The sequence below is a fragment of the Sturnira hondurensis genome, unplaced genomic scaffold (assembly GCF_014824575.4).
Source record: "Sturnira hondurensis isolate 20B ecotype Veracruz unplaced genomic scaffold, ASM1482457v3 Scaffold0006496, whole genome shotgun sequence".
Taxonomy (NCBI): Eukaryota; Metazoa; Chordata; class Mammalia; order Chiroptera; family Phyllostomidae; genus Sturnira; species Sturnira hondurensis.
Window position 1 is genome coordinate 14,112,279 of NW_028079127.1, and position 18,889 is coordinate 14,131,167.

The window sequence follows — 18,889 nt, forward strand, 5'->3', positions numbered from 1 at the left end:
ACCAAACCCTTATTATATGAAATGTTAAAGGGACTCATCTAAGAAAAAGATCAAAACTATGATCAGTAAAATGACAACAAACTCACAACTATCAACAACCAAACCTGAAACAAGCACAAAACAAATTAAGCAAACATCTAGAACAGGAGCAGAGCCACAGAAATGGAGTCCACACAGAGGGTTAGCAACAGGGGAGTGGGAGGAGGAGAAGGGGGAAAGGTACGGAGGATAAGTGGCATAGATGGTAGGTACAAAATGGACAGGGGGAAGGCAAGAACAGTACAGGAAAAGCAGAAGCCAAAGAACTTACATGTACGACCCATGGACATGAACTGAATGAATAATGATTATAAGGAAAAGCGCACCAATCGACCTCGCCTTAAAGGAGGGCTTAGTGTGCAGAGTCGCTCAGCTGCTTTCTGAAGCGAGCTCACCGGAAAGAAAGCCTGCACTGTCCGCTCTCGGGAAGGTTTGTTTCGGAGGCATGAGACGTCCAAGTGGGAATAAATCAGATTAATTTTCCACCAAAGTAAGAGGAATAAGCTTCATCCGAAACCATGGATGTTCTCTTCTGATTGAATCCAAGTGTGGTTAATTCCTGGTAGGCAATAAGACCACACCGTAATGACTATCCTCCATGCCTGTAAATAATTAGATAAAGCGTAACATCTAGGATGGTGGCAATTCCCACCTTCTCCCTGTGTCTCATCAGCAAAAGCGAACAGGTCTGTGCGAGGTACAGGCACCAAAGCAGGGACGCAGGACGGCTCCAGGTCACACGGAGGCAGGTGCAGGGCCCCGGCCGTGGTTCCTCCAGCCGGTCTCCCTCTTCCCCAGACGAGGGCAAGAAAAGAACCATGGGGTTAGCCACTACGGAAGTGACACGGCTGGTGGACTGGGTCCTCGGCCGAGGGCCAGGGGCAGGAACTGACTCTCTGAAGAGCCACCGAACCCCTTCCCCGAGGGCGGACGCCAAGGGCCCAGGGAGAGGAAGGCAGCGGTCAGGGCAAATGTCAGCCCCGCCAGGCACGCACCTGCAGCCGCCCCACGCCCTGCTCTGGCCTCGATGCAGACACACAGAGTCAAAACAGACACCCACCCACTTGCTAACCATTGCAAACCCTCAGAGAGCCAAGCTCGCCCTGTGGGCCACAGTCACCCCTAATCCAAACTGGGACCGTGCTGTCCTGCCTTCTGTCCTCGGTAGGGTGACCTGATACCTCCTTTGGGGAGAAGAAGACTTCTACAATCGCTTTTTTGTTCTCTCTTTCTAGGGTTACCCATTAGCTCCCTGTACTCAGCCCTCTGCAGGAACCGAACGTACTTACCTAGACAGAGCTGATCGGTAGATGCGGACATGCAGAGCAATGCTAACCGGCCTCAGCCAGCCCCTGCTCAGACGTTAGGGGAGACAGGTGCGTGTGCCTGATAATTACACTAGTTACTGGAGTGTCAAAGTATCAGCTTCATCTGAAACAAGGACATTTTCTGCCGAGCTGTGAACCAAGAGCCAGAGAGACTGCGGCGAACAAGAAGAGGCTGGACGGACGAGGGACAGCAGCAGATAACAGACGCAAGAGAGGCAGCCCTGCTCTGCTAGGGGCCGTGATCTTGCGCGTGCTGGGGGCCCCTCGCTCAACTACAGTCATTTCAGGGGGGCTTATTCCCCGAGAGCCAGTCCGAGAGGGGATCCCGGTGCCCACGAGTGGTCTCTCAAATCCCACATTTCTGGTCCCCGCTAACTGTTTTCTCCCTTGCTCCACGTCCCTCCCACCCCCTGGAAAAGAGGGCTCCGTGGCCTCTAAAGGGCACACTCCCTCCCAGCCCCTGCCCCTTGGGCTTTGACTCTTTTTTCTGCTCTCTGTAAAATAAGAGACAGCTTTGTAGAAGATTCTGCACAGTGTTAGACAGTTCGAGCCTTTAAAAATGCATCCATGAACCTCGAAACCTTGTTGTAAAGGGAACTCAGCCAGACACAGAGGAACTGATGCAGTCTGAGCCACCTGCACAGGGCTCGGGGAGTGGTGGGGGTCAAGGGCAGGGCAGAAGGTGGTGGGCGGGGGCAATTTAACGGGACAGAGCTTCCCTTTGGGAAGATGAGGAAGCTCTGGAGACGGCGGTGGTGGCGGTGGCCTGGCAGAGTGAGTGAGCTTGATGCCACTGTGCTGGGCACCTAAACATTATTGAAATGGTAAATTGATGTCAGGTGTGTTTCAACCACATTAAAACAATCGCAGAAATGGCTACCTGCACGATACCGGACTGTTTCCAAGGTGCAATAATATGAGGTCAGAGACTCTGTCCAAAATAACCTGGTGGGAAAGTGAAGGTTTGGGAGGAGATGAACCGAGGAGGGTTATACGCCTCACCTGCGTGGGGGGTACGTGGGATTCACTACATGGTCGTCTCTACTTCTGTGCGCTGTGAGATTTTCCACGATGGAAGAAAGTTAGGGAATAAAGGTGCATCCTTTTTCTTTTTTTAAAGATTTCTAGAGAGGGGGGAAGGGAGGAAGAAAGGAAGAGAAACATCAATGTGTGGTTGCCTCTCACGCGCCCCCTACTGGGGACCTAGCCTGCAACCCAGACATGTGCCCTGACTGGGAATCGAACCGGCGACCCTATGGTTCGCAGCCTGTGCTCAATCCACTGAGCCACACCAGCCAGGGCTTTGTGTACCATTTTCCAAAGCAAGATGTCTCCTCTGTAATCCCACTGCCTTTCGCTGTGACACCTGAGGTTTGTACCACGCCGAGGTCGGGGGCTTGGTTTATAAGTCTTTCCGGGAACAAAAAAATCAGAACGCTTTGATGTACTGCTGTGCATAAAGGACAGTGGCGAGAGAGTAAGGGGTCCCCTAAGGACTGGGAAATCAGGGAGACGAGATTTCAGAGGTAAATAGCGAAACCAGCGCTCAGCTGATGGGAAAGGAGATGAGTGAGCTGGCGGAGCTGGCCCAGCCTCACGGGATAACACGCAGCCCCCGCCTGCGGGCGGGAGAGGGGATCGGCTGAGGCCCCCCCGAAGGGGAAGCTGAAGAGGCCCAGGCAGCTCCCCTGCCTCCCTGGGCTCAGGGGTCAGGGTCTGCGTGTGGTGGGCCATGTCAGTCAGGTTACTTAGACCAGACGGAGGCAATGAAGGAGGCTTCTGGCAAAGGCAACTCTGAAGGAACTGGCACATTAATGTCTCCGAATAATGAAAAAGCATGCAAGGAAGGCGAGGACAGTGGCCCTGGCCCTGCCCACACGCCGGCCCCTCCCGAGGACACTGTGGGGGTGCCGTGCTGCCCACCAGGCAGCCCAGCCTCCCTGGACTGGGGCCCGGTGGCCGCAGTGTGTGGGCCTGGGCTACACGCAAGGCCGCCCCTACTCAGGGTGCCTCCGGTTGCCTTGGCCTCGTGTTCCGAAGCGGCCCTGCCTCTCCAGGTGCTCCTAGTGGCAGGTAAGCTTCCATCCCCTGGGGCCTGCCTCCGGGGAAATGGCCGCCTGTCTGGTGACCCTCTCGCCCAGCGGTAAATAGCTCGATGGCCTGTCCTTGTAGCCACCTCCATGAACGTGGCTGCAGCCATCTGGTTCGCTGCAGGTATTTGGCTAAAATGGAGTCTCTGAGCCTGGGAGGCTTGGGCATGAGCCTGAACCGCAGCAAATGTACGGAGTTAGTGAATCTGACCCTGGGAGGCCCTTCCCGGGAAGCGGCCGGTGCTTAACTGAGCCTCTAGCCCCTGCCACAGGCCCTCACCTCGTGCAGGGTGACGGGGGAGTCAGCGAGGGGAATGCAAGGGTGAGGCTCCTCCTCGCTGGACACCGAACTGTGACCCGAACTGTGACCCAGGCTCCACGAGGCCCGAGCCCTGCTGCCTCCCCTTGACCTTCCTGGTACAATCTGTTAGCCAGAGACAGCCCCAGAGCCCACACGCCCCTACCCTCCACCAGCCCCTTTTCCTTTGTTGTTGTTGTTTTGTTTGTTTGTTTTATTTTTATTGATTGATTTTAGACAGAGACAGCGGAAAAGGGGGGGAGAGAGGGAAGCGTCGATTCATTGTCGCACTGACTGATGCATTCGTCCCCGTGTGCTCCGACCAGGGATTGACCCACAACCTCAGTGCATCAGGATGGCGCTCTCACCAACTGAGCTACCCAGCCAGGGCTGCCTTTTTTTTTTTTAAGCTTTAAAGCATGTTGTTCTACTCCGTGACTCTCTTTGTATCTACTTGCACGTAGAGGTTGTGCCACAGGTAAACACCAAAGAGCAGGGTTTCGTGCTCTGAGCCGCTTAAACTCCTCCGGAAAAGTGGGAGGAACAACGGTGGAAGCGTTAAAATTTATGCTGCGTGGAGACCACATTTTCAAAGGTCAAGTTCGTATGGGATTATGAGACAGATATAAACGGAAGAGTGATTCTAATTCAAGCACAATTTACTACTGGGCTAAAATAAACTAATAAGATAAATAAACACAGCTGCCCGTGCCCGGTTGACTAATATGACCTGAGTAGAAATAAAATATTGGATGAGCTGAAGAGGCCAAGTTTAAACTAGATTAGCCACAGAACCTCAGTGCGCTGTTTCGATATAATTAACGAGATGATTTAATGTGTTTTCAGCTCGGAACAGTTGTGAGAGGGCTTTTTTTTTCTTTTTTGCAACAACGTAGAGGTGAATACACATACGTCCACGCAGCAGAAGAATAAAAGGTTGTCATATTTCTGAGTTCTCCCGGCAGAGCGATCCATTCTCGTCAGTCTCGCGCTCGGCGGGAGAACCTGGGGGGCTCTTCTTCCCATCATTCACGGCTGTTATGGGATGTCGGGCAGCAGCCGGGGTCTTCGTTAATATATTAACCTACAGCTGGAAAAGGCCTCACAGCTAGCCAGGGGCTGGCTGCCCCGGACAGGTTGATGTCATGGGGCGCAGAGACAGTGACTGTCAGGAAGGCTGACCTCAGAGAGGAGCCCCGGATGAACAGCCGGTTGGAGAGGGCCGGCTGACCAGCCAGAGGAAGGCGAGAACCAGCTCCCAGCTCACGCTCTCCGTCCGGGAGGGACTGGCGAAGAGCACAGGACGAGGCCTTAGGATCCACCGTTTTGCAGCTTCCAAGAGAACGAGGGGGTCTCCAGGCTGGGAAATGGAAACAGGGGATCAGCATGATTTGTGAAAAAGTGTGCGTGTCTGTCCAAAGTTTTTTTTTTTTTAAGATTTTATTTATTTATTTTTAGAGAGGGGAAGGGAAGGAGAAAGAGAGGGAGAGAAACATCCCTGTGTGGTTGCCTCTCACACGCCCCCAACTGGGGACCTGGCCCACAACCCAGGCATGTGCCCTGACTGGGAATCAAACCAGCAACCCTTTGGTTCACAGGCCCGCACTCAATCCACTGAGCTACACCAGCCAGGGCTCTGTCTGAAGTTTTATCTGCTCTGCACACCAGCACGAAGGGCTCCCCAGGGGGGCAGCTCACGTCAGGCCCGGTCACCCAGAAGCAAGCCCAGGGTGGCTCCCTGGCATTACGCTTGCAGCCCTCAGAAAGGAACCGCAGACCCGTGGAGGAGTGGGCCTGGACCGCATCTCCTGTGTCCGTACGTTCTGTGTCTCTCTCCATTTCATGTGCAAAGCACATCCCCTAAAAGCCTGTGGGTCTCCTGCCCTGTCCACCTGCCCACCCCAAAGGGTGGCCTGACACAGACTGGCCCGGCCGCACTACAAGGCCCGATCTGGACACACCCTTGCCTCCTTCTTGGCTGGTGGGTCAGCACAGGACGACCAGGCATTTCTGGGGAACCAGGAATATGATGGAGAAAGAGCAAGAGAAACAAGAAAGAGGGGACCAAGAAACCTTGGGTACCCACAACCCCACCACGATGAAAAATGCACGGTGTGTTTGCAAGCACACCAACATACATGTGTCATGCATGTGTGTACATGTGCGTACCTGCAAAGATGTGCGTGCAGACAGTAAGCGTGCTAATCTCCAGCTTGCGGCGGGGCAAGGGAGACATGGTTTTATTCGTTCCTGCATTTTCCCACTTTCATTTTCCAGATCCATCTTCCAAATACATAAATGCGCAATGCTTCTGAAATTGTTAAGACGTATTTGTTTCAAAATAGAAACAAACTAGAGTGATCTGACCCATCACAGGAAACAGGGTGGAACTTCAAGCTATGTTCTAAATTGTATCCTTGGAGATGCAGGGAAACAATGTCTTCACAAAACAGGATGAAAAGGGGGAGGGGGAAATGAGGTGAGACTTTCAGACTTTTTCAAAGTGCTGAAACTGAACAAAAATGGAAAAGCAGGAAGGCAGAGCTGAGCAGACAGACAGTAAAAGAGTGAGAACACCAGTCCCCCCCAAATCCGACATCTAACCAATGAGTGTCCCAGAAAGAGTACAAAGAGACTGGGGTGGATAGTAGTAAAGCAATAACGTAACAAATTAGCAGAGGCAGAAGACACGAGTCCTCAGATTAGAAGTTCCCGGCGGCACAGTTTCAGAACAGTCACGCAAAGTCCAGCACAAGGAATACAGTCAATAATATTGTAACGGCTCTGCCTGGTGCCAGGCAGACATGGGAAACATCGGAGGGCTCAGTTTGTAACCTACAAGACTGTCCACCCTGCCCTGGCTGGTGTGGCTCAGTGGTTTGAGCACCGGCCTGTGAACCAAAGGGTCACCAGTTTGATTCCAAGCAGGGACAAATGCTTGGGTTGCACGCCAGGTCCCCAGTAGGGGGCGCTCAAGAGGCACCACACATCAATGTTTTCCTCTCTCCCTCCCTTTCTCCTCTCTAAAAATAAATTAATTAATTTTTTAAATTTTTTTAATGATTTATTTATTTATCTTTAGAGAGAGGGAAGAAGAGAGAAGGAGAGAAATATCAATGTATGGTTGCCTCTTGTGAGTTCCCTGCTGGGAACTGGCCCGCAACCCAGTCATGTGCCCTGACTGGGAATCAAACCACGATCATGTGGTTCGCAGGCCCGCACTCAATCCACTGAGCTATGCCAGCCAGGGCTTAAATTTTTATTTTTTTTTTAAAAGAATGTCCATCTATTGTGTTGTACAGCTGAAACTAATACAAAACAGTGCTGAATGCAGACTGCAATTGGAAAATAAAACACCGTGGTTAGGGAGAGAATAAAATGGAAATATTTACTCACACAATTCCTATATGTAATGCTCACAAAACACTGAGAAATGCAGTCTGAGGAAGATTCCATGGGTGTCAGAGATGCATTTCTTTTCTAATTTTTAAAAATGTATTGTTTGGGCTACAACAGCTGCTCCCGCTCTTTCTTCCTTTCCCCACCTCCACTCACCCTCTCCTCCCCTTCAGTCAATCCCGATGTCCTTGTCTGTGTCCATCGGTCGTGCATAAATGTTCTTTGGTCCCTTCACTTTTATCCGCCCTCTCGGATGCATTTCTTTCTTTCTTTCTTTTTAAAATATTTTATTTATTTATTTTTAGACAGGGGAAGGGAGGGAGAAAGAGGGAGAGAAACATCCATGTGTGGTTGCCTCTAGTGCGCCCCCTACTGGGGACCTAGCCTGAAACTCAAGCATGTGCCCTGATGGGGAATTGAACCATCGGGTGACCCTTGTGTTTGAAGGCCAGTGGCGCTCAGTTCACTGAGCCACACCAGCTGGGTCAGAGACGCATTTCTTAAGCACAGTGTGTCTCTCACTGCGGGTGACAGACCCCAAACACCATGACTACAAGAAGCCCCACATCCTGGTGTGTCCCAGGACACCCACATTCTTCACAGGTGGACGGTTCCCCCACTCCGAAGCTGACTGCTGTGTGCAGCAGGGACAGGAGAAGGGGCTCCTGCAGCCTCTGCCTCCAGGGTCGTCAGGGGCAGATGGGGGTCACCGCAGCAGCGGGGGGGAGGCCAGAGTGGAAGGAAGGAACGGTGCTACTCTAAGAGCCGGGTCTGCTTGGGCAGGGCACGGGCAGGGCTCGGCTCTTGGCCTCCTGGCAGGTTTGGAAAGGCACCTAGGACACGGTGACCTTCACGACCTCTTCCTGTGACCTCTGCGCCCTCTCCTCGCTCCTGAGCCAGTGCATCTCTTCCTCCAGCTCGGGTACCAGGGGCGTGTCATGTCCTGTCTCGACGGCCAGCAGGCCGTGGTCACCTCTGCCGGTGCCTGTGAGCCCGGGTACACAGTGACTCTCACACGCCGGCGGAGCCCAAGGCCCACCCGACCCCCGCGCACTCCTCTCTGGCCCTGCTCGGCTTGTCCCTACGGTGGCCTTTCTCCTCACTCTGTGCGGCCAGGGCTTTCTCCAGCTGCGTTTCACGCACGTCTCCCGTGGAGTTGACTCTGAACAGACCGAGCGAGTCTGACAGTAAACTCGAGACCACCAAGAAGCTGCTGACAGGTGGACACACCGCGTCCACCACTGGAGGATGTGGACGGGGCCTGGACTCCGGCCACTGGGCAGCAGCTTCACCGCAGCCTCACCCAGCTTCCCAGGGGTGGGCCCAAAGCCCAGCTCCACGGAGGACCGCGGCCTCCCCACGACCGCTGACACCAGGACTGCCCCGACAGTGTGGAGCCTCGGGGGGCCCCAACGGACCTGGTGACACGCCAACATTCACCAGCAACGGCCAACAAGGGTGGCCCTGACTGGTCATCTGAGACTCGGCTGGGGAGGGGAGGGATTCGTATGAAATGGTCCTCGTCCCCATGACTACCAAAGGGTCATCCTCCCTCACCTCCACCCTGGTGGTTTTCTATCAGTGAAAGTTAAAATACAGTGAAAGCAGCAAAAATAAATAATAAAAGTTCTCGGCACAGTAATTGCAAAAGACCTACAGCTCTTCCGAACTCAGAAAGGGGCAAGAATCAGATTGGCGTCGATTTCTCACCAACACCACCACCAGATGCTAGAGAATAATGAAGCCACACCTTCCGAGCTGGGGGGAGATTACGTTGAACCTACAGTTCCGTGCCTACCACAACACCCCCCGAGAGGGGAGTAGAACAGAATCACTCTCAGACCCACGCACACACGGAGTTCGCTTTGGGTTTCCGGCTCCCTCTTCCTGGGAGGGGCTCGTGGGCGTGAATCAGAGGGGGAGAGAGGCAAAGAGGCTCACCTGCTGGGGTGCCGCCCCCCCCACCCCAGGAGCACCTGATCCACCCAGGTCTGGCCCCCAGCAGGGCTCATGGCCCAGAGCACAAAGGGTGAGTCTGAGGAGTTTTCTGCCGAGAGACGGGCAGAGCACCATCCTGTTAGTATGCAATTTCCTGAAAAGGAGTTAATGAGGCTCAAAGGATGTAAAAACTAAATTAATTTAACTCTTCATCCCCTGTCGCCATTGTCTAGGCAAAGCTTTTCCTTTTTTAAAAAAAAAATGACTTTACCTCTTTAGTGTTTACAATAAAATTAAGAGGAAGGTACAGGTTTTCCCATGTGCCCCCTCACTGCCCCCCACGCACCCCGCCCCCCCTCACCAAGACCCCCACCAGACGGTGCCTTTGGTGCCACGGACGAAAATGCGTCGAACTGTATCCCAGTCAAAGTCACCTGTAGCCCGTGGTTACGTGAGGGTCGCTTTGGGTGTCGCACCTTCTACGGGTTTGGACAAAGGTGTAACAACTCATACCCATCGTTATGGGGTCCAACGCAGTGACTGAAATTTTGCTGCCTCAGGTCCTCTGAGCTCCGCCTGGTCGGTCCCTCCACCCACTCGGGGGAGTTAGTACCTCTAACTCTCGGGAACCAGGGATATTTTTACTGTTCCCGTAGCTTGGCCGTTTCCACAGTGACCTAGACTTGGATTCACACAGAAAGGAGCCTGTTCAGACTGGCTCCCTTCGCTTCGTGACTGCATTTAAGCTTCCCCCCTGTCTTTCCGCGGCTCCCTAGCCCATTGCTTTCGAGTGCTGACTGCTGTGCCGTTGGCTGAACAGACCCCGGTACCACCATCCACCAGCTACCGAGGGACGGCGTGGTTGTTTCCAAACCTGGCAACCGTGACTAAAGCTGTGTAAACGTTCGGGGGCAGGTTTCTGTGGGGACGAAAGTCTTCCCCTCCTTCCGGTGGGGACCAAGGGGCGTGGATGCAGGGTCCTGCGTGGGGGGGTGTTTAGTTTTGTAGGAAACGGCAGAGCCACCATTCACTGTGCTCAGGGACGTCAGCCGGTGCAGCAGGACAAGGGCTGCGGGGTTCCACTCCCTGAGGAGTCGCGGGTGACCGAGTTCATAGACACAGAGAACGAACGGAAGGAGTTGGCTGCCGGGGGCTGGGGGAGGGAGGAACTCGGGGTTCTGGTTTGATGACGTGAAGGGTCAGTTTGGCAGGGTGAATAATGTCAGGAGCTCTGCTATGCAACACAGTGCCTGGAGTGAACAACATGATGCAGGGTATTTAAAAATTAGCTGTGCCCTGGCAGGGTGGCTCAGTGGGTTGGAGCGCCGTCCTGATGGGCCAAGGTTGTAGGTTCGATCCCCGGTCAGGGCACATACCAGAAACAACCAATGAATGCATAAGTAAGCGGGACAACAAATTTTGCTTTTCTCTCTCTCTCTGCCTTCTTCTTACTCTAAAGATAAATACACTTTTTTAAAAACTTAATCAGCCCTAGCTGGTGTAGCTCAGTGGATTGAGTGTGGGCCTGGGAACCAAAGGATCGCGGTTCGATTCTCAGTTGGGGCACATGCCTGAGTTGCAGGCCAGTTCCCAGCAGGGGACGCACGAGAGGCAACCATACATTGATATTTCTCTCCCTCTCTCCTTCCCTTCCCCTCTGAAGATAAATAAATAAATAAAATCTTTAAAGAAAAACTTAATCAAGTGTAGATCTCATGTTTTTACCACAAAGAAAGGGGGGCAGGAAGGAACTTTTGGAGGTGATGGAATCACAGTATATACACACATATGTCCAAACTTGTCAATTTGTATATATTAAATATGTGCCTTTTAACACACCAATTATACTTCAATAGAGCTGTTAAAAACAAAAGTAAGAAGGTGACGCTCATCAACTTACTCCAAGTTATTTTTTGAAAAGGGACTCCCAGGTTTTAAGTATCAGCACCCCAGGCGTTGGTGTTTGGGCAGCGAGGGTGAGGTTGTATTTCGGATGGTCAGCACCTTGGTTTACCTTCATCCTCAGGACAGCCGGCCCGCTGCGTCTTCCCACGGGCCAGGTTTGCAAAGGCACCAAAGGCGGCTGGAAGGCTGCGGAGATGCCCAGCGAGAGCCAGGTGCAGAGCCAAACAAACGTTATTCCTTGACTCTTTCTGGCACGTGCCCCAATTGGGGACCGATGGCACTGACCAAGCAGCAGGGTCCTGTCCAGCCTTGTGCCCCATGAGGGCTCGATGAGGACATTTTCAGGGCGTCGAAGGACAGAGAGAGGTTTCTGGCCTGGCCAACAATCCAGCCAGTCCATCTGTGAGCCACGCCTGCTCCGTGTAATGAAATCAGAGGCCAGAGTTAGCCTGACCAGACGACTCTGTGGGTGTCAGAGTGACTGATGTTTCTGGTCTCTCTTGACACGAGCTGACCAGTGGGTTTAGCTGTTTCTCGGGGCCCCTAGGAACATCCCAGCCATTCTCCCTTCTCAGGATGAGGGAGAACCTCCCCCTTACTTAATATCAGAGGCCTCGCGACCAGACAGGCGGCGCTGGCCTACACTCTTCCTATGTCCGGCCAAGCGAGACACAGCCATTGTCACGTAATCACACGCGGAATTTGGTGTCAGGAGGCCATCCCTGCGCACTCCGATTTTGTCTGCGACATTATAATGAAGGCAAAAGGTGCATTAAGAGCCTTGGATCTATATGGAGGCCGTAAAATCTCGCCCGAGACAGTTCCTGTCTAGGGTTCCTGCGCCAGAAATGGGTCGATAACCGCTGCGTAAGTCCTGCCGCGCTTCCGACCCGCGGCCTCCTCCGCACCAGGGGGCGCGCACCGGCGGAACACCCGAGCGCCCCCCGCCCCCCGCTCCGCTGGGCGCCAAGTGCACAGTGTACCCAGGGAAGGGGATCTGTTTTCCTGTTGTTTTCTTGGGAAAATCAACTGAGAAATACTAGATTTGTGCAGTCTTCTGCGCCCTCCCCGACCACGGCCCCACCCCCCTCCAAGGCTGAGACTTGATGTCACAATACTTTAGAGAAATGTGGCAGAAGCCAGCCATTGCCACCTGACCAGACAGAAGAAACAGGCAAAACCGTGACAGGTTTCCATGGCGAGCACACAGGTGGCAGGCAGGCGGATGAAACTAGGGGCTAACACGAGGGGTGAGGGGACTTTTTGGAATCACGCGCCATCTCTCCACCAGGAGGCATCATTTCTCGGCAGCAGGAAGTTCAATCACACATTTCACGAAGGAGACTTGGAGGACAGTGATAGGGCACCCCGATTTACAATGGCCTCCTGACTTACCACTGTGTATTGTGAAACATTTGATTTATGTATTTATTTATTTTTAGTGAGGCGGAAGGGAGGCAGAAAGAAAGGGAAACACCAATGTGTAGTTGCCCCTTGCGCGCCCCCTACTGGGGACCTAGCCTGCAACCCAGGCATGTGCCCTGACTGGGAATCGAACCCGTGATCCTCTGATTCACAGGCCAGTGCTCAATCCACTGAGTTACACCAGCCAGGGCCCATTGTATATTTTTAAACCACATTATTGAAAACACAGATCATTTAAAGCTAGTGTTTAGGCACCTTTTGATTGTTGCTAAAGATTTCTCTGGGCTAATAAGAAATTGTCTACATTATCCCAGGCCATGGTCCAACGTCCAATAAGACTGCTTAGTAGGTGAAAGATACTGGCTTTCTTCTGGGTAGTTTCTCTTTGTTTTGTTGGTTTGTTTGTTTGTTTTTAATGTAGCTTAAATGCTACAGAAGCAACATAGGAAAGCTAGTTTGTAGCCCTGGCTGGTGTGGCTCAGTGGATTGAACACTGGCCTGTGAACCAAAGGGTCACCAGTTCAATTCCCAGTCAGGGTACAAGCCTGGTTTGTGGGCCAGGTCCCCAGTAGGGGGCGCATGAGAGGCAATCACACAAGGATGTTTCTCTCCCTCTCTCTCTCCTTCCCTTCCCCTCTCTCTAAAAATAAATAAAATATTTTTTAAAAAGAAGGCTAGTTTGATGGATGAATGTGAAGGACAAGCACCCTTAAAGTTGCCCTCTGTGCCTGCAATGGCCCACGCAGGTCAACCCGGAGCCAGCAAGGCCGGTTCGGCCAACACGGTCCTTTGGTGGGTGGTACACAGACTGGCCCCTGTCACCAGGCTTCTACCCCACCCCTTCCACCATCGCCTGCACCGCTGCCTCCTGGGACTTATGGGGACACCAGATGAACTGGTACTTTACAAAAAGCATAGAAAAGGGGCTGATTCCTGGCAAACACGTAATAAATGTTACATACCCTCCTTATGATGAAGGATATAACATCATAGGATATACGACGACTAGCTTCTACCCAAGGCCATTGGGCTGAGTAGTGTTAGCACAGGACTGCAGCCCAGGCATCTTTGAAAGGACCGGTGAGAACGAGGCTGCCGTGCGACCAAACGAAACCATCGACAAGCTTCCCAGAGCAGCCTGGAGATCCCAGGGGCGGGACCAGGGCCCACTAAAAAGCACCTCCCCTTCAAGTAACCGAGGGCGCACAGGCCCGTTTCCGCAGCCGTGTGGCCCCGCGGGGACCGGAGACTGCCCGGCAGCAGAGCCTCTCACGGGAGCAGCGAAACCAAGACGGCAAGAGAAATCCTGCCTGACTAACGCGAAGGGCTGGGCTTTGATCAAGAAAGTGAGCGCGCGGCTGGCTGTCAAAAAGTAACTACAGGCCCTGACCCTCGGGCGTGCAGGTGACACTCATGGCCAACAGGGGGCAGCCTCTCCAAACATGGGACAAATACACTGTGCACAGGACGGAGACCGGGAAGGGCTCGGGAAGGTCCCGACGCAGCTGAGGTGGAGCTGGGACAGCCGACTCTGCGTCGCTGGGATGCGTGAGAGCTGCCTCCCGGCCCGCCCCCGGGACGGAGGGTTTGCAGGGACTTTGGTCATCGGGAAAGAGATTGAGAGCCATAACGGAAGCCGCGCCGTTAATAAAAAGGGGACCGATGACACAGACAAATATATTTACGGATCATTGCCTCAACTCAGGGGCCCGCCGAGGCTCAGACACAGCGCGGCTTTCACATTTATTTATAGATCAGCGTCCTAATGTGATAAACAGTCAGCTCCTAACCTAAAAATACTGAAGATCGCAACACGGAACAGGGACTTTTTTTACTTGTCTTCACCGGGCGAGAGACGTCAGCAGAGGTCTGTGACCCAGCACCCTCGCCTTAGTCATCTGGGAAGCCGTGTCAACGGTTGAGCGCCCCGACAGCTCACGCACAATAAACTACAGACACGAGGTGCCGGTGACAAGCTCAGCGCACGGCCAGGCTTCGCTGGGAGTCTCTCCCGAGGACACGTCCTTCTCTGGGTCTCATCCGACAGGAGGCCGCAGGTGACAGCCATCCAAGCCTCACCTGGGCCCCGTGGCTCTGGGCGGAGCTGCCCGGCAGGTAATCACACACCGGAAGGAGCAGGCTAAGGGAAGTTCATTTCTGCCCCTACAAGATCTCGGCCACTCATCTGCTCCCTCATTTCTTTGCCCGACAAATACCTGCGTGCCTACCGGGCACCAGGAATGGGGCCCCGGGGGCAAACACCCTGCAGGAGCAGAAGGGGCTGAATCGGCGCTCTCCTTGTGGAGATGGCCGATCACAGACTCCCCACCCCCGCCCCCCCCCCCGCGCGAGGGTGGCTAGGAGGAGGGCCACTGCCTTGGGGACGCAGGGGAACTGTGTCTGAGCGAAGCAGGGTGGGCCTCCCCTCAGGGAGCAGCACCTGCGTCTGTCCCGCTGCACCCAGGCTCCCTGGGGGGGCCCGGGCAGAAACGCACGCCAAGGGCACTTGCGTTCAGAACAAGGCTGCGTGCTGGGCTCTGCAGCCACCAGGAGCCACAGAAACATCTCGGACAGGGGACGGCGTGGAGAGGTGTGGGTTCGAGGGGGCGCTCCCACGCCTCCGTGCTCCGTGTGGGCTGGAGAGGACCCAGGGCAGACTGCACAGGGGACATGGTCAGAAGAGTGGGGAGGAACAGCCTGGGCAGTGCCCAGGGTCCGCCCGAATGGTCTCCACCGGGGAGGACGGGGTTTGGCTCGGTGGCTGGCTGGCGAAGGAAGCTGAAGAAGGGGGTTGGGTGACCCTGCGCCCCAACCTCCCCGTCCCCCCGGGGCGGGCTGACCTTTCACCCAGCAGATGGGAAAAGACAAAAACCTAGGAGGAGTCCACGAAGGAGGGTGGGCGTAGGGGACAGAAGACGCTCACTCTCAGTGTGAGTGCGAGCTGGCACAGGGAGGGGATGGGGACGGAAGTTGGGAGTTGTCTGTTCACTAAAAAAAGCACATTTACACACTTTCCCTAAGCAGTTTCTAGGATGCTAGCCAGTAAAACACTGGCGTGATTCTGCAAACACACACACACAGACACACGCGCACACATTAATAGGGCAGAAAAGTGTTTTTGAAAGAAAACAAAAACTACCCATTAGCAGATTGGTTACATAAATTATGCCCGTAAAGCCCCTGAACAGAGGGAGTGATCCAGACTCAGGGACGCTGCTCTGCCCTCAACGTGCCCCACTTATGGGGGGGGGGGCGCTGTCACACACAGGTCCTGAGTCGGCTCTGGCGAGGGCCCCAGATGCCGAGCCCTTAACAGGCCAGCAGCAAGGCCACTGCCGGACCAGACTGCAGACCAGACAGACGCAAAACAGCCCTGAGCCCTCCCGCCCAGATGATGCTTAAGCAAATGATGCTTCCCTGTCGGGAAGAAGTTGCCATTTCGAGGTCCGGGTCCGCCCGCGTGTCCCGAAGCCAAACTTCCCCGGGAGCTGACGGAGGGAGCTCCCTTTCTGCAGTACGCCGACGACTGTCATCTCTCAGCGGATTACGATGAGCAGAGCTAGTTTGGGATCAGAAAAAAAAACACTAAATAATCAGTAAATTGATGCATTGAAACGAAAAATGTTTGTAGCCCTGGCTGGTGTGGCTCAGTGGACTGAGCGCAGACCTGCAAACCAGGGGTCGCTGGTTCGATTCCCAGTTGGGACACACGGCTGGGTGGGGGGTCAGGTCCCAGGTGGTGGCGGGGGGGGGGGGGGGCGGTGTGAACAACAACCACATATTGATGTTTCTCTCCCTCCCTTTCTCCCTTCCTTCCCCTCTCTCTAAAAATAAATAAACAAAATCTTGAAAAGAAAAGAAAAGAAGAGATGTTTGTAAACCTAAGTGCTATGGGCTGAAAGCTTGTGCCCCCAAAGTCACATGCTGAATCTTAACCTGCATGGTGGGGGGTGTCAGGGGTCGGACTTCGGAAGGTGTCATGAAGGGGGAGTCATCGTGAATGGGGCTGATGCCCGTGTAACAGGGACCCCGGAAAGCTCCTTCTGTCCTCCCAGTGTGCGAGAAGACGCCGGCTGTGAACAAGGATGAGGGTCCGCACCAGACACAGAACCTCCCAGGGCCCGGACCCCGGCCCCCAGCCTCCAGACAGTGAGAAATGGACGTCCGCAGTTTGCGGCGTCTGTGGCAGCATCCCGGCCAGGCAGAGACGCTGGGTGCAAGGTTCGCACTTCAAGTTGTATATTCTATGTTACATTACTCTTAATAGATCATTCGCGCTATTATTTCTAAAGAGCCATCGGGCAAAGCCCCAACCCACATTTTTTTCCCCAAGCCGAGGGGACCCGTGTCTGATGTGACAGCTTTTGCTCTGCTGCTCAGTTCTGACCCGCTCGGGTCAGTCCTGCAAGCAGCCGGGGTTCTTTTCCAAAAGCTGATCGATGGAGGTCACTGCCCCCCACCCCCACTCCTACCCACGTCTCCGCCTAAAACACTTCCTGGTGCTCCCAGAATAAACACAGCACCCAGCACGCATCCCCAAGGCCCTGCACGCCTCTCCAGCCATCGCTGGCATGGACAGACACAGGCAGGAAAGCACACTTATGCACACACACACGTGAGTGCACACCAGCACCCTGGCCCTACCACTTGCTCTATTGCACATGCGTCCGCCCACGTGTCATTAATGGACTGTTTTATGTTCGCAAACAGCCCCTTCTCCGGGACCAGAGAAACAGGACTGCCTGTCCACCAACTGCCCTGAATGCCTCGGGGAGGCTTGGGGGAGGGGTCCTGGGTGGTGGTTCTGGGGAGGGGACAGTGTGCAGGCTGGGGAGTGCGTAGCTCCTCCAATTGAGGAGCAGCCAGAGTAACGCCCAGAGGCCACCTCACACTAGGATCTGTGGGTTCAAAAATATCCCCCAAGATTTGCCCTCATCAGTTCCCCACAGAGTCTGACCAGTCTCACTTCAGGGCAGCGAAAGCCCTGCCCTGGGTAGCAACCAGGGCTTGGAGGAAGGTTCCCGGAAGCCAGCTGAGCGGGAGGGTGCTGCAGTTTACTGAACACCTACTGGGTGCCAGACCCCTGTGGGCCCTCAGCGTGAGTAGCGGATTTAATTCATTGGGGTCCCGTTCAGTGAGGTGGCAGCCAGAGCGGCAGACTCCCCCCGCCCCAGTTAGCACCAGAGACATCCCTGATAGAGGGAGAAGCGTAGGCTCTAGGAGAGACCTGCAGGGGCGTGGGTGGGGGGCCCAGGGGTGCTGCTTGCATGCTGCGCTGCAGGGGGGACAGGCAGAAGACAGCTCCGCAAGGCCTGCGTGGGCCTCTTCCTTGCACAGCCCTTCAAACTCGGCCCCAGGCCCTGCAGGAGGGCGGAAGTTAGCCTTGGGCCCACCAGGCAGGGTTGGGAATAGGAGGTACCCAGGGAGGCAGGGGTGGGTGCCCCTCGCCCCCAGACTGGGGGCTGCAGCTGGGAGTCCCTTCCTCCCTGTTGCTTCTCTCCAGGAACTGTGGAGAGGCGGTGTGGACAGGCGGGCGGCGGGGGAGCCCTCCACACTGAAGCAACTTGTTGGACCTACAGAGCTCCCATCTCAGCCTAGGGAATCCTCGCTCCTACAAGCCAAGGTGCGGCCAGGGCTGGACGAGGGAATCGGTCCAGGTCTCTCCCAGCCTTTGGGGCGGGGGGCAGCTGGCCTTGGGTCCTCCCCACCCCCACCACCGCGTCCCAGGTCACATGGCCTTCTCGCTCGCTGTGCGTGACTTCCATTTCTCTCTTGCAAGAGCACCCCGCATTGCAGTCAGGGCCCCCTGAGCCCAAGACCTCTGACCCTGATTACGCCTGCAAAGGCCCCGTTCCCCGAGTGAGGGATAGGTCACAGATTTGGAGACGACGATTCGCCTCACCCTGGTCTGTCAACAGAGGAACGAAGCATCACAGCACCCTGAGACACTGAGGCCTGAGGGTGAGCGAGTGTGAAGGTTCCCCATAAATACTCGTGAATACACGCAGAAACCACCGGACACACTTTCCCCTGGGGTGTGTTCACACCCAGGCAAATGCACCCACAAGTGAAAAGAAAAGGTTCACGCCCTGCGGCCAGGCACGGTTCCTTCCTTCCCTCCCTTCCTTCTGTGGCAGGTGGTACAGAGGCCTCTTGGCCGTAAGTTAAACACCCTCTTGGTGTGTAGGGTGTTTATGTATTTGCCATGACTAATGCGCATTCTACGTAGGTTGTGCATTATACATAGGTTTAAAATGATTACACTACATACCACGAGTACGATAATGGGCGTAATAATCATCCCGTAGTTTATTTACAACAACGTGGGTGCGCAATATACACGACAAAACACAGTACGTGAGAAGGTATGTGTCTGCACTCCTGCGAGCAGGAGACACCTGGCGGCTGCGCGGTCCCCTGCGCTGCCACCCTCCGGCCGGCAGGGGGCACCGCCCGCCCCGCCCCGC